This window comes from Tachyglossus aculeatus, chromosome 2 (assembly GCF_015852505.1).
Source record: "Tachyglossus aculeatus isolate mTacAcu1 chromosome 2, mTacAcu1.pri, whole genome shotgun sequence".
Lineage (NCBI taxonomy): Eukaryota > Metazoa > Chordata > Mammalia > Monotremata > Tachyglossidae > Tachyglossus > Tachyglossus aculeatus.
The window spans coordinates 100,743,980-100,758,007 of NC_052067.1; the positions used below are offsets into that span (position 1 = coordinate 100,743,980).

At 45.6% G+C, this 14,028-nt stretch overlaps 1 non-coding gene across 1 annotated transcript; it reads left to right on the forward strand.

Annotated features, from left to right (window-relative positions):
* Window positions 1-13,603: 13,603 nt before the first annotated feature.
* LOC119924871 lies at window positions 13,604-13,741 on the forward strand. The gene has a single exon (XR_005449553.1). It is a non-coding gene; the product is annotated as a small nucleolar RNA SNORA7 (small nucleolar RNA).
* Window positions 13,742-14,028: the final 287 nt, after the last annotated feature.

Below are 14,028 nucleotides of genomic sequence, written 5' to 3' on the forward strand. Positions count from 1 at the left end.
GGATACAGAACAATGTCCTTCCCTGGAGTTGTGACTGTTCCCCCTTCTAGACTGTGAGCCCGTTGTTGGGTAGGAACCGTCTCTATGTTGCCAACTTGTACTTCCCAAGTGCTTAGTACAGTGCTCTGCACGCAGGAAGTGCTCAATAAATACGATTGATTGATTGAATGAATGCTTCCTGCAGAGACAGAAAACCACTAGGGAAGCTCTGTAGACCATTCTCAGACAATTTATTTATAGTAATATCTGTCTCCCTATCTGGACTGTAGGCTCAATGTGGGCAAAGAATGTGTCTGTTATGTTGTAATATTGTACTCTCCCAAGTGTTTAGTATAGTGTTGTCATACAGTAAGCACTCAATAAATATGATTGACTGACTGACCAACAGGCTGGTTAGCCTCCCCTCTTCTTGGCCGCTGTTCCCAGTTCTCTTTTTCAGCAGGCTCTCCAAGGTGGGCCTTGATAAAATGCCGGAAGTGTGAGGCTGCAGCTTTTGACCCAGGCTTGCCTATTGTGAGCCCCCTTAAGGCAACATCTGCCTGATATTCAGATAGCAGGCAGGGAGTGCTATGGGAAATCCTTAAGGTCAGTGAACCTCAGTTCATTCATTCAATCATTTATTGAGTGCTTAGTGTACTAAGCACTTGGGAGAGTAATGATAATACTAATAATTTTGGCATTTGTTAAGCACTTACTATGTGTGACACACTGTTCTTAGTTCTGGGGAGGATGCAAGGTGATAAGGTTGTCCCACGTAGGGCTCACAGTCTTAATCCCCATTTTCCAGATGAGGGAACTGAGGCTCAGAGAAGTTAAGCGATTTGCCCAATGTCACAGAGCAGACAAGTGGCAGAGCTAGGATTAGAACCCATGACCTCTGACTCCAAGCCCTGGCTCTTTCCACTGAGCCATGCTGCTTCTCAGTACAATATAACAATAAACAATTCACAGTCAATAATAATAATAATAATAATGGTATTTACTATGTACGAAGCACTGTTCTAAGGGCTGGGGGGATAAAAGGTGATCAGGTTGTACCATGTGGGGCTTACAGTCTTAATCCCCATTTTACAGATGAGGTAACTGAGGCCCAGAGAAGTGAAGTGACTTGCCCAAGGTCACACAGCTGACAAGTGGCAGAGCTGGGATTTGAACCCATGACTTCTGACTCCCAAGCCTGTGCTCTTTCCATTGAGCCATGCTGCTTCTCTATAAAATAAGGATGGCATTTGTTGAGCACTAACTATGTGCCAAGCACTGTTCTAAGCACTGGAGTGGGGTATAAGGTAATCAGGGTGTCCCATGCGGGGCTCACAGTCTTAATCCCCATTTTCCAGATGAAGTAACTGAGGCATAGAGAAGTTAAGTGACTTGCCCAAAGTCACCCAGCTGACAATTGGCGGAGCTGGGATTTGAACCCATGACCTCTTTCTCCCAAGCCCACACTCTTTCCACTGAGCCATGCTGCTTCTCAATGCAGTCAATGCATCTGTAGGTGCCCTGATGCCCTTCTACCTCTTTCTGATTCGGAGCATGCAGGCTTAGTTAAATCTGCCCTTTCAAGCAAGTTGGACATCCCTTTTCTGGGCTATAGCAGCTTTGAGTAACATGTGGCAGAACAGATCTGCTTGAAACAAGCAGAGAGAGAAAGAGAAAGAGAACTCGATCATCAAAGGAAAAGAATTCTTTGGCTCCCTTCAAAGCCCTACTGAGAGCTCACCTCCTCCAGGAGGCCTTCCCAGACTGAGCCCTCCCCTTCCTCTCCCCCTCCTACCCCTCCCCATCCCCTCCGCCTTACCTCCTTCCCCTCCCCACAGCACCTGTATTTGTTTGTACATATTTATTAATCTATTTTATTTGTACATATTTATTCTATTTATTTTATTTTGTTAATGTGTTTTGTTTTGTTCTCTGTCTCCCCCTTCTAGACTGTGAGCCCACTGTTGGGTAGGGACTGTCTCTATATGTTGCCAACTTGTACTTCCCAAGTGCTTAGTACAGTGCTCTGCACAGTAAGCGCTCAATAAATACAATTGAATGAATGAATGAATGTTGGTGCAGCAGATCAGGTGGGGTCACAGATGTTTGTATATGTTGTTGACTTGTACTTCCCAAGCACTTAGTACAGTGCTCTGCACACAGTAAGTGCTCAATAAATGCAATCCCCCACGCCCTACCTCCTTCCCCTCCCCACAGCACCTGTATACATGTTTGTACAGATTTATTACTCTATTTTACTTGCACATATTTACTATTAAATACATTTTGTTAATGATGTGCATTTAGCTTTAATTCTATTTGTTCTGATGACTTGACACCTGTCCACATGTTTTGTTGTCTGTCTCCCCCATCTAGACTGTGAGCCCGTTGCTGGGTAGGGACCGTCTCTATAAGTTGCCAACTTATACTCTGCACACAGTAAGCGCTCAATAAATATGATTGATTGAATGAATGAAAGGAAGAAAAAGAGAAGCAGCTTAGCCTAGTGGATAGAGCAGAACCTGGTAGTCAGAAGGACATGGGTTCTGTGCCGAGCTCCACCACTGCTTTGACTTTGGGTAATTTATCTGTGCCTCGGTTACTTCAACTTCTAAACGGGGATCTTGAGGATACGGACTGTGTCCAACCTCATTAGTTTATTCCTCCCTTCTCCTTTCACAATATTCTAAAATCCACCCTTTCTTCTCCATCCAAACTGCTAACATGCTGATCCAAGCACTTTTCCTATCTTGCCTTGACTGCTGCTTCTGCCTCCTTGCTGACCTCTGGGCCTCCTGCCTCTCCCTACTCCAATCCATACTTTACTCTGCTGCCCGGATCATTTTTCAGAAAGAAACATTCAGTCCATGTTTCCCCAATCCTCAAGAACCTCTAATAATAATAATAATGATGATGATGGTATTTGTTAAGCACTTACTGTGTGCAAAGCACTGTTCTAAGTGCTGGGGAGGTTACAAGGAGATCAGATTGTCCCATGGGGGGCTCACAGTCTTAATCCCCATTTTACAGATGAGGTAACTGAGGCCCGGAGAAGTGAAGTGACTTGCCCGAAGTCACACAGCTGACAATTGGCGGAGCCAGAATTTGAACCCATGACCTCTGACTCCAAAGCCCGGGCTATTTCCACTGAGCCAAGCCGCTTCTCCCAATACAATGCTTCAACACAATGCTAGTTGTGCTGTACTGTACTAAACACTTGTTAGAGTACAGTACTCTGCACAAAGTAAGCACTCAGTGAATACCATTGATTAACTGATTACTCTACCCCGGTATTTAGTACACTGGCTGGCACAGAATAAGCACTTAACAAATACCATAAAAAGTCAATCTGATTCAAAGGAAAAGGGATCATACTGAGTCTGCTTCTTAGAAGCTTTGTTGTTCTGAATTCTGCTCTGGTAATACTGCTTTTGTAGGGGATGATTTTTTTTGTAGTTGGTGGTTGAAGGGATGAAAAATAACACAGAACTGTCTAACTAAAGTTATGGAAATCAGATCATACTGGACATAAAGCAGGCAGGGGCTTTTAAAAAATTATTTCTGACATTTGTTATGCTTTCACTCTGTGCCATAACCTGCACTGAGTAAGGGGGAAAGGTACCAGAAGCAATGTCGTAAAGCTGAGGATGGGGTCTCTTGTGTCCATGTCGCCGTTGAAGCGGACTCCCCCTGGGCCTTGGGGCCTGTGGAGGGAGGAATCAGTTACCCCAAGACCTCAGATGATTGCTTAGAGAGTGGCTAAGCCTGGGGACTAGGGGAAAATCGACCCCACTCTGTCTTGGCCAGACTGAGAAGCAGCATAGCCTAGTGGAAGGAGCACAGGCCTGGGAGAGTTCATTCTTTCATTCAATCGTATTTATTGAAGCCTTACTGTGTGCAGAGCACAATACTAAGGGTCTGGAAAGTACAGTACAGCAATAGAGACAATCCCTGTCCACAATAGGCTTACAGTCTAGAGGATCACCAGGTTCTAATCTTGACACTGCCACTTCCCTATTCTGTGACGTTGGGCAAGTCACTTAACTCAATTTCATCTAATGAATTTGCAGGCTCCTCCTCCCCCTCCCATCCCCTTACTGTGGGGGTACCCCAAGGTTCAGTTCTTGGTCCCCTTCTGTTCTTGATCTACACTTACTCCCTTAGTGACCTCATTCGCTCCCATGGCTTCAACTATCATCTCTACACTGATGACACCCAGATCTACATCTCTGCCCCTGCTCTCTCCCCTTCCCTCCAGGCTCGCATCTCCATCTGGATGTCTGCCCGCCACCTAAAACTCAACATGTCCAAGACTGAACTCCTTGTCTTCCCTCCCAAACCCTGCCCTCTCCCTGACTTTCCCATCACTGTTGACGGCACTACCATCCTTCCCGTGTCACAAGCCCGCAACCTTGGTGTCATCCTCGATTCTGCTCTCTCGTTCACCCCTCACATCCAAGCCGTCACCAAAACCTGCCTGTCTCAGCTCCGCTACCCTGCTCGTTCAAGCTCTCATCCTATCCCGTCTGGACTACTGCATCAGCCTTCTCTCTGATCTCCCATCCTCGTGTCTCTCCCCACTTCAATCCATACTTCATGCCACTGTCCGGATTGTCTTTGTCCAGAAACGCTCTGGGCATGTTACTCCCCTCCTCAAAAATCTCCAGTGGCTACAAATCAATCTGCGCATCAGGCAGAAACTCCTCACCCTCGGCTTCAAGGCTGTCCATCACCTGGCCCCCTCCTACCTCACCTCCCTTCTCTCCTTCTACAGCCCAGCCCACACCCTCCGCTTCTCTGCTGCTAATCTCCTCACCATGCCTCACTCTCACCTGTCCCGCCATCGACCCCCGGCCCATGTCATACCCCTGGCCTGGAATGCCCTCCCTCCCCACATCTGCCAAGCTAGCTCTCTTCCTCCCTTCAAGGCCCTGCTGAGAGCTCACCTCCTCCAGGAGGACTTCCCAGACTGAGCCCCCTCCTTCCTCTCCCCCTCGTCCCCCTCTCCATGTCCCCCGTCTTACCTCCTTCCCTTCCCCACAGCACCTGTATATATGTTTTGTACATATTTATTACTCTATTTATTTGACTTGTACATATCTTCTATTTTATTTTGTTAATATGTTTGGTTTTGTTCTCTGTCTCCCCCTTCTAGACTGTGAGCCCACTGTTGGGTAGGGACCACCTCTATGTGTTGCCAACTTGTATTTCCCAAGCGCTTAGTACAGTGCTCTGCACACAGTAAGTGCTCAATAAATACGATTGATTGATTGATCTATCTCCTCATTTATCTCACCTCTGACCTCTTGCCCAAATTCTATCTTTGGCCTGGAACACCCTCATTCCTCATACCCAACAGTGAATTACCCTCCCTCACACTTCAAAGCCTTATTGAAGGCACATCTTCTCCGAGATGACTTCCCTAAGCCCTCCTTTCCTCTTCTTCCACTCCCTTCTGTTTCACCTTGACCTGCTCCCTTAATTCGTCCACCCTCCCAGCCCCACAGCACATTTGTACATATCTGTAATGTATTCATTTGTATTAATGTCTCTCTCTCCCTCTAGACTTGAAGCTTGTTTTGAGCAGGGAATTTATCTGTTTATCATTATATTGTAAACTTATAGTGGGCAGGGAATGTCACTGTTTATTGTTGCATTGTTCTCTCCCAAGCGCTTAGTACAGTGCTCTGCACACAGTAAGTGCTCAATAAATATGACTGACATTAACTTCTCCCTCCCTCTTAGACTGTGAGCTCCATGTGCTGCAAGGACTGTGTCCAACTTCATTATCTTGTATCTACCTCAGCGCTTAGTACAGCATTTAGCACAGAGTAAGCACTTAATAACCCTCTCAGGGTCACAGCTGGAGAGTTTCCAATTCTCTACCAGTCTCGACTGTGGGAGGGAGAGCCGAGCAGAGGTCTGTCCATTCCATTCCTACCTTGGGCAGTGGCTATCTAGTGGAGGCAATCTGCTACAAGTCAAAACTCACCTGTGCTGGGCAGCAGCTGCATGGGAGAGAATCAAGGGAGGGGATTCAAGTTGACTGTGTGAAAGAAGGCAATGATAAACCACTTCTGTAGTGGTTTATGGAGATACTACCAGAACAATTGCAGATGGAGGTGGGGCGTTCTGGGAGAGATGTGTCCATAGCATCGCTATGGGCCAGAAACGACTTGACAGAATAAGACAAGTCAAGGCAAAAAGCACTTAACAAGCATCATTATTATAATTATCATTAGCCAAGTACGCACACTTGGCGGTAGTCGCTAGGCCTCCTGTGTGCAAAAATGCCCCTGTTGGACCTACCTCTCCCCTTAGAGAAGCAGTGTGGCTCAGGGGAAAGAGCCTGGGCTTGGGAGTCAGAGGTCATGGGTTCTAATCCCGGCTCCACCACTTGTCAGCTGTGTAACTTTGGGCAAGTCACTTCTCTGTGCCTGTTACCTCATCTGTAAAATGGGGATTAAGACTGTGAGCCCCACGTAACAACAACCTGATCACCTTGTATCCCCCTCAGCACTTAGAACAGTGCTTCACACATGGTAAGCACTTAACAAATGCCATCAGTATTATTACTTAGAGCCTGGGCCTGAGGCTGCCATGATGCTAGGGGTAGAGCAAGAATTTCACAGCTGGTACATCGGCCAGTGAGGCCTCAAATCATTTCTCTCAAACATGGGGCTCTGACCCAAAATTTGGTAGTGGGGTGTTGTCCCTGGACACCCCACTGTTTTTGGATTAAATCCCTTTCCTGAGGAAGGCAGAGACATGGGTCCAGTTGGGACGCTTTTGGGGAGTCTCGCCAGGCTGCAACTTGGGAGGTAGGGTATGATCTGGATAATTTAGGCCTAACACTTTCATATACTATTAGAATCATTTAGACCAAAAGAAAAAACTCTCCCTGAGCGTGAATGGACCATAAAATCAAATCCTAAATGGGATTATGGGGCCTGAGTTATCCAGGAAAAGATGTATCCAAGGGGATTGGAGGCTGCAGCAGATGATTCAAGGTGCAGGGCTGATAAAGTTAATTCCTGTCCTCTTTCCACATGACATGCCAGGAAATCTCCAAGAACTGGAGCCAGGGCATGGGGATTCACAGCTTCATGCCCAGCAATGCTATTTTATTGTGCTCTCCCAAGCTTTCTTCACACTGTGAATGTTCAGCACATATCACTGATTTAAATTCCATTACTTTCTCTTCCTGTAACTCATTTTGGTGGCTGTCTGCTTCACACATTATAAAGGCAGGGATTACGTCTACTAACTCTCCTGTGCTCTCTTAAACACATAGGACAGTGCCCTACATAGAGTAAGCACTTCATAAATACTAACAACTGATAGGACAGGGTTAGGGACCCAGGGTGAGGATCCATCAGTCAGTGGTACATACTGAGTGCTTCCTGTGTGCAGACCACTGTACTAACCATTGGGAGAGTGCAATGCAACCGAGTTGATAGACATGATCCCTTCCCACAAGGAGCTTACAATCTAGAGGATGGGGTGAGGGGCTACATTAGGGGCCTAAGCAGGGACTAAGTCTTGAGCAGGGTTTGGTTATTATGATGGTGATAATTATTATATTTAGTGCTTACTAGATGTCGGTCACCTAGCTCTCCATCAACTTGCTCCCTCCTACTTCACCTCCCTTCTCTCCTTCTACATCCCAGTCCACACACTTTGCTCCTCGGGTGCTAACCTTCTCACTGTGCCTCATTCTCACCTGTCTTGCCTCCAACCCCTGGCCCACATCCTACCTCTGGCCTGGAATGCCCTGCCTCCTCAAATCTGCCAGACAATTACTCTTTCCCCCCCCTCTTCAAATCCTTACTGAAGTCACATCTCCTCCAAGAGGCCTTCTCAGACTGAACCCCAGGCACACAGTAAATGCTAAACAAATACCATTATTATTATTATTTTCCACTTCTCCCACTCCCTTCCATGTCACCCTAACTTGCTGTCTTTTTTCTGCCATCCTCTCACTGCCCCACAGCACTTAGGTATATATCTGTAATTTTATTTATATTCATTCAATCTTATTTATTGAGCACTTACTGTGTTCAGAGCACTGTACTAAGAACTTGGAAAGTACAATTCAGCAAGAAATAAGGACAATCCCTACCCAACAACGGGCTTTGATGTCTATTTACTTGTATTGATATCTGTCTTTTTCCCTCTAGACTTGGAGTTTATTGTAGGCAGGGATTGTCTCTTCATTGCTGTATTCTACTTTCCCAAGCACTTAGTACATTACTCAGCACACAGTAAATGTTCAATAAATATGATTGATTGAATGAATGAATATTAAACACTGTTCTAAGTACTGAGGTAGAGTTAAGCTCATGAGATGATACAGTCCCTTTCCCACATGGGACTCCCAGGCTAAGCAGGGAGGACAGCAGGCATTGCGTTGCCATTTACAGATGAGAAAATTTAGGTACAGGGAAGTTAAGTGACTTGCTCAAGGCCACCTGGTAGGCAACTGGCAGAGCCAAGATTAGAACCTAGGTTCTCTGACTCCCAGCTCTGCCTTCTTTCCACTCGGGCAAACTGCTCCTTATAATGATGATGTCTAAGACTGATTTGGCTAAGTGCCGATAGTCCTTTGGGGCTTCAGTGGCACAAAAAACATCATTTAATGAATTAATCACCATCTCCTGTGCCAAGATTCTAGGCCTGGCACCAAGTGGCTGGGGTAAAAAGGAGTGAAGTACAGCATTGGCTGGTGTTGGAAGTTAATGATGTTAAAGATGTAAACAATCCATTTCCCACAGCCACTTGCTGTGTAGCATGCCAGAACTCAGAGCCATAGACGTGAGAAACCGCCTGGGACTAAATAACTATCCCCTTTGATCATGAAGCTCTCCTTCCTGCCTACAAACAACTTCCTAAGAAGTCAGAAGATTCACCCTGTGAGTTGACACAAGGCCCTGAGGACTTTCATACTCGGTCACCCCATGGACCATCCATGTCTCTCCCAGGAGTCCCAAGATCACTGGTGAACTGGATGTTAATTGCCCTCTTAGAGACACACCCTCATCATTCCAACAGTCTTCTCTCATCTCTGCTCCTAACTTTACCTCTGTTGATCCAGCATGGATGGATTCATTCATCCATTCGATTGTGTTTATTGAGCGCTTACTGTATGCAGAACACTGTACTAAGCGCTTGGGAAGTACAAGTTGGCAACATATAGAGATGGTCCCTACCCAACAGCAGGCTCACAGTCTAGAAGGGTGAGACAGACAACAAAACAAAACATATTAACAAAATAAAATAAATAGAATAAATATGTATAAATAAATAGAGTACTAAATACGTACAAACATATATACAGGTGGTATGGGGAAGGGAAGGAGGTGTGATGGGGAGGAGGGGGAGAGGAAGGAGGGGGCTCAGTCTGGGAAGGTCTCCTGGAGGATCAGGAGGGATGGATCAGCTCTGAGTCTGGCCCTGTTGAATTGTATTTTTCCAGTCAATCAATCAGTGATATTTATTAACTGCTTACTATGTGCAGACCACTGTACTAAGCCCTTGGAAGAGTGCAATACAACAGAGTTAGCAGCCATGTTCTCTGCCCACAGTGTGCTTATAATAATAATAATAATAATAATGGCACTTGTTAAGTGCTTACTACGTACAAAGCACTGTTCTAAGCACTGCGGAGGATACAAGGTGATCAGATTGTCCCACATGGGGCTCACATCCCCATTTTACAGATGAGGTAACTGAGGCACAGAGAAGTTAAGTGACTGGCCCAAAGTCACACAGCAGACAATTGGCAGAGTTGGGATTTGAACCTATAACCTCTGACTCCCGACCCTGGGCTCTTTCCATTGAGCCATGCTGCTTCTAGAGGGGGAGGCAATCAGTCAATCAGTATTTTTTTTTTCAGTCAATCAATTTTATTGAGCACTTACTGTGTGTGGAGCACCATACGAATAAGTGCTTTGGAGAGTACAGTATAACAGTAGAGTCTGGCTAAGCCACTCTCTTGGTGCTGTGTCGGGTTCTGAGGAAGAACAATTTGTCATTTATCCTATCCACTCTCTTCATGAACATCCAAAGATGCTGGCGATGGCAGCAACTGAGAGCTACGGGCCCAGGCCTAGGAATTTCTGACAAACATCTATGAAACCTTCCCAACATTCCTGGGAAAGAAGAAGAAAGCTGCTCTAGGTTTGAGGCTGATGGAGAAAGCCAGCAGAGCGATGGAGGCTGGCTGGACCTTGGGTAAATAGCATTAATAGTAATAATAACTGTTAAGCAATTGTTCTAAATGCTGGGGTAGATTCAGGTTAATCAGATTGGACACAGTTCCTGCCCTGACATGGGGCTCAGACTCTTAATCCCCATTTTACAGATGAGGTAACTGAGGCACAAAGAAGTTAAGTGTCTTGCCCAAGGTCACACAGCAGACAAGTGGCATAGCAGGGACTAGAACCCAAGTCCTTCTGATTCCCAGACCCATGCTCTATCCACTAGAATACTCTGCTTCGAGTCCTTCATTCATTCATTTAATCTTATTTTTTGAGCACTTAGTGTGCAAAGCACTGTACTAAGTGCTTGGGAGAATGCGATATAACAACACATTTCTGCACACAATGAGCTCAAAGTCTAGAGGGGGAGAGTTCTGTTTCCATCTCTCATTCTTGTTTCTAATTTTAAAAATGCATACAGATAGTATTGAAGTGGAGGGAATCTGAAACAAGCATATGGTAAGCATAAGTCACGTAGAATCATCCTTACAAAACCAGATGCATCTACAGTTGGTCCAAAATCAGCTCTGGTGTTCTGGGTTCAGAGATCTTGATGGTAACAGATGTGTATGGGCAAGCAGGCTTCTGGCCAACTGCTTATCAGCTCTGCTGCAGGAAAGGTACAAGCCATTTTGGGACCATCCAGTAATCTCTGTTCAGAAAGCTGACTGCATCCAAGTGACTTCTTCCCTTTTCGGTCTGTCCTGCACTCAGCTGCCAAGATCATGCCCCGAAAAAGGCATTCAGAATGCATCATTCTCTCTACTGTTGGCCCGACTATTGGTTCCAAGACTTTCCATGAGCATTTTTCCTCCTTACCTTCCAGTAAGCTTTTAATAAATGCCATCATTATTACTATTATTATTATTATCTACCCCAGCACTTAGAACAGTGCTTGGCACATAGTAAGCACTTAACAAATAGCACAATTATTATTACTCTCTTCTCCTGATCCACTCAAATTCCTATCCTTTGCTCCGCCAAACTGCCTGGCTCTCGATGTTCCAGTTTCTGACCTCTAGCATATACCCTTCCTCCTCTTGCTGGAACTTCTTCCCCTTTTAAATCCACACAGCTATACCGCTCCCCACCTTCAGTACCTCCTACAAATCCCCCTCTTCCAGATGGTCTTTTCTGCCTAATTTCTACTTCCCTGATCAGGTGATGCCATTAGCCACCCTCAGTTCTTATGCACATGTCAGTTTATTTAATCCATCAATGAATTGATGGCATTTATTGAGTCTCTGGTGCTATCTAGGCCCTATATCAAGCACATGGGAGAGCTCAATAGTTAGAAGAATGTAATTGCTCTTGTTCCCATTGAATGCACATTAGCTGGATCAGTCTATCTCCCCCATCATATAGTAAACTCCTCAAGGGCAAGGACTCTCTTCTACTCTTATTGGATTTTTTAGTGAAGCAGTGTGGCCTAGTGGAAAGAGCACGGGCCTGGGAATCAGAAGACTTGGGTCTTAATTCTGTCTCCACCACTTGTCTGCTGTGTGACCTTGACCAAGTCCCTTCACTTCTCTGTGCCTCAGTTACTTCATCTGTAAAATGGAGGTTAAATCCTCCTTCCTCAGACTTAGACTGTGAGCCCCATGTGGGACAGGGACTGTGTCCCACCTGGTTAACTTACATCTACCCCAGAGCTTAGAACAGTGATTGACACATAGTAAACCCTTAACAAAAGCCATTTATAAATGAAAAAGGGAGGTGTGGGTGTGGTCTCCTCCTGGGGATCTCTGGACAATGCTGTTGTGGGGCTGACAACATTCCCAGCCCCCTCTCCTCAGAGATCAAACCACAGCAACCCTGAATCTGGTTCCCCTCTGACCTCTTTATACCTTTCCACCAGACCCTCGGCCCCACACAGTACTTATGTAGATAGTCATAATTTATTTACTTATATTAATATCTTTCTCCCCTTCTAGATTCTAAGTTCCTTGTGGGCAGGGAACATATCCACCAGCTCCTTTAGGTTAAACTCTCCCAGTGAATCAATCAATCATGTCTATTGAGTGCTTACTGTGTATAGAGCACTGTTCTAAGTGCTTGGGAGAGTATAACAATATGACAGACACATTCCCTGCCCACAATGAGCTTACACTCTATATTTACTTAATTTATGAAATTTAATTTGAAGATACGTATATGAGTGCCATGGGGTTGATGATGAGGTGAATATCAAGTGTCCAAAGGTCATAGGTCCAAGTGCATAGAAGACTCAGAATGGAGAGGGAGCCGGGGAAAAGGGGGTGTAAGTGGAGAAGGTCTCTTGGGGGAGATGTGAGCTTAATGATGCTTGCTTTGAAGTTGGGGAGAGTGTTGGTCTGGCATATATGGAGTGGGAGGGAGTTCCAAGCTACAGCGAGGACAAAGGAAAGGAGTTGACTGTGAGATAGATGAGTTTGGAGCATAGTGAGTAAGGTGGCACTAGAGGAGCGAATGTGTGGGCTGGGCTGAAATAGATCAGTGATTTAAGAAGGGAGCACGGGACCTGACTGAATGTCTTAAAGCCGATGGTAAGGAGTTTCCAATTGATGCCGAGGTGGTGGGTATCACTGAGGTTCTGGAGGAGTGGGGAGACATAGACTGAATGTCTTTTTAGAAAATGATCCATGCAGTAGAATGGCAGAGCACCATAACCTAGTGGAAAGAGCACGGGCCTTGGAGTTAGAGGACCTGGGTTCTAATCCTGGCTCTACCCCTTATCTGCTGTGAGACCGTGGACTATACAATTCACTTTCCTGTGCCTCAGCTTCTTCGTCTATAAAATGAGGATTCAATCCCTCTCTTCTCTCCTAGTTAGACTGTGAACGACATGTGGGGCAGCGACTGTGTCCAACATGATTACTTTATATCAACCTCAGCACTTAGTGCATGACATAGAAATCCGACCAACTTGGTTCATTTCAAACTCTTCCTCACCTGCTTTAGTTCCACCTCTTCCTCTGCCCAACAGCAATACATTCACATCCTTACTGACTCCCATTCCCGTTTCCCACACCATCTGCTTCAGACTTTTAATTGCCTCCTCGTACTCCTTGTCCCTAGCATCCCCTATCTCTTGCCCCTAACGATCTTACTATGTAAACTCATTATTAAAATTGAAATCAGACAATCTACTTTTCTATCTATTCTTCATTTACAACCAGTCCTTCAGAGAAATTATTCCTTATCATGGCTTCAACTACCATCTTTATATGGATTTTTTCAATAGTAATTGCTAAATGCTTACTATGTGCTGTAGCACTGTACTAAAGCGCTGGAGTAGGTACAAGCTAATCAGGTTGGACAGAGTCCCTGTCCCACATGGCACTCACAGTCTTAATCCCCATTTTACAGAGAGGTAATTGAGGCACTCCCTCTCAGGGTCGCACCTGGAGAGTTTGCAGTACTCTACCAGTCTCGGCTATAGAAGGGAGAGTCAAGCAGAGGCATGCCCATTCCATTCCTAGCTTGGCCAGTTGCTAACGAGTGGAAGGCAATCTGCTACAAGTCAAAACTCACCTGTGCTGGGCAGCAGCAGCATGGGAGAGAGCTGAGGGCAGAGATTCAGGTTAACTGCGTGGAAGGAGGCAGTGGTAAACTAATTCCATGTTTTTATCAAGAAAACTCTGCAGATACACTACCAGAAGAATTGCAGGTGGGGGTGGGGTGACCTGGAAGAGATGTGTCTATGCCGTTGCTATGGGTCGGAGACAACTCGACAGCATAAGACGAGACAATTGAGGCACAGAGAATCTCCCCTGAGATTTGACTTGATTCCCCAATTTCTCTCTCCAGT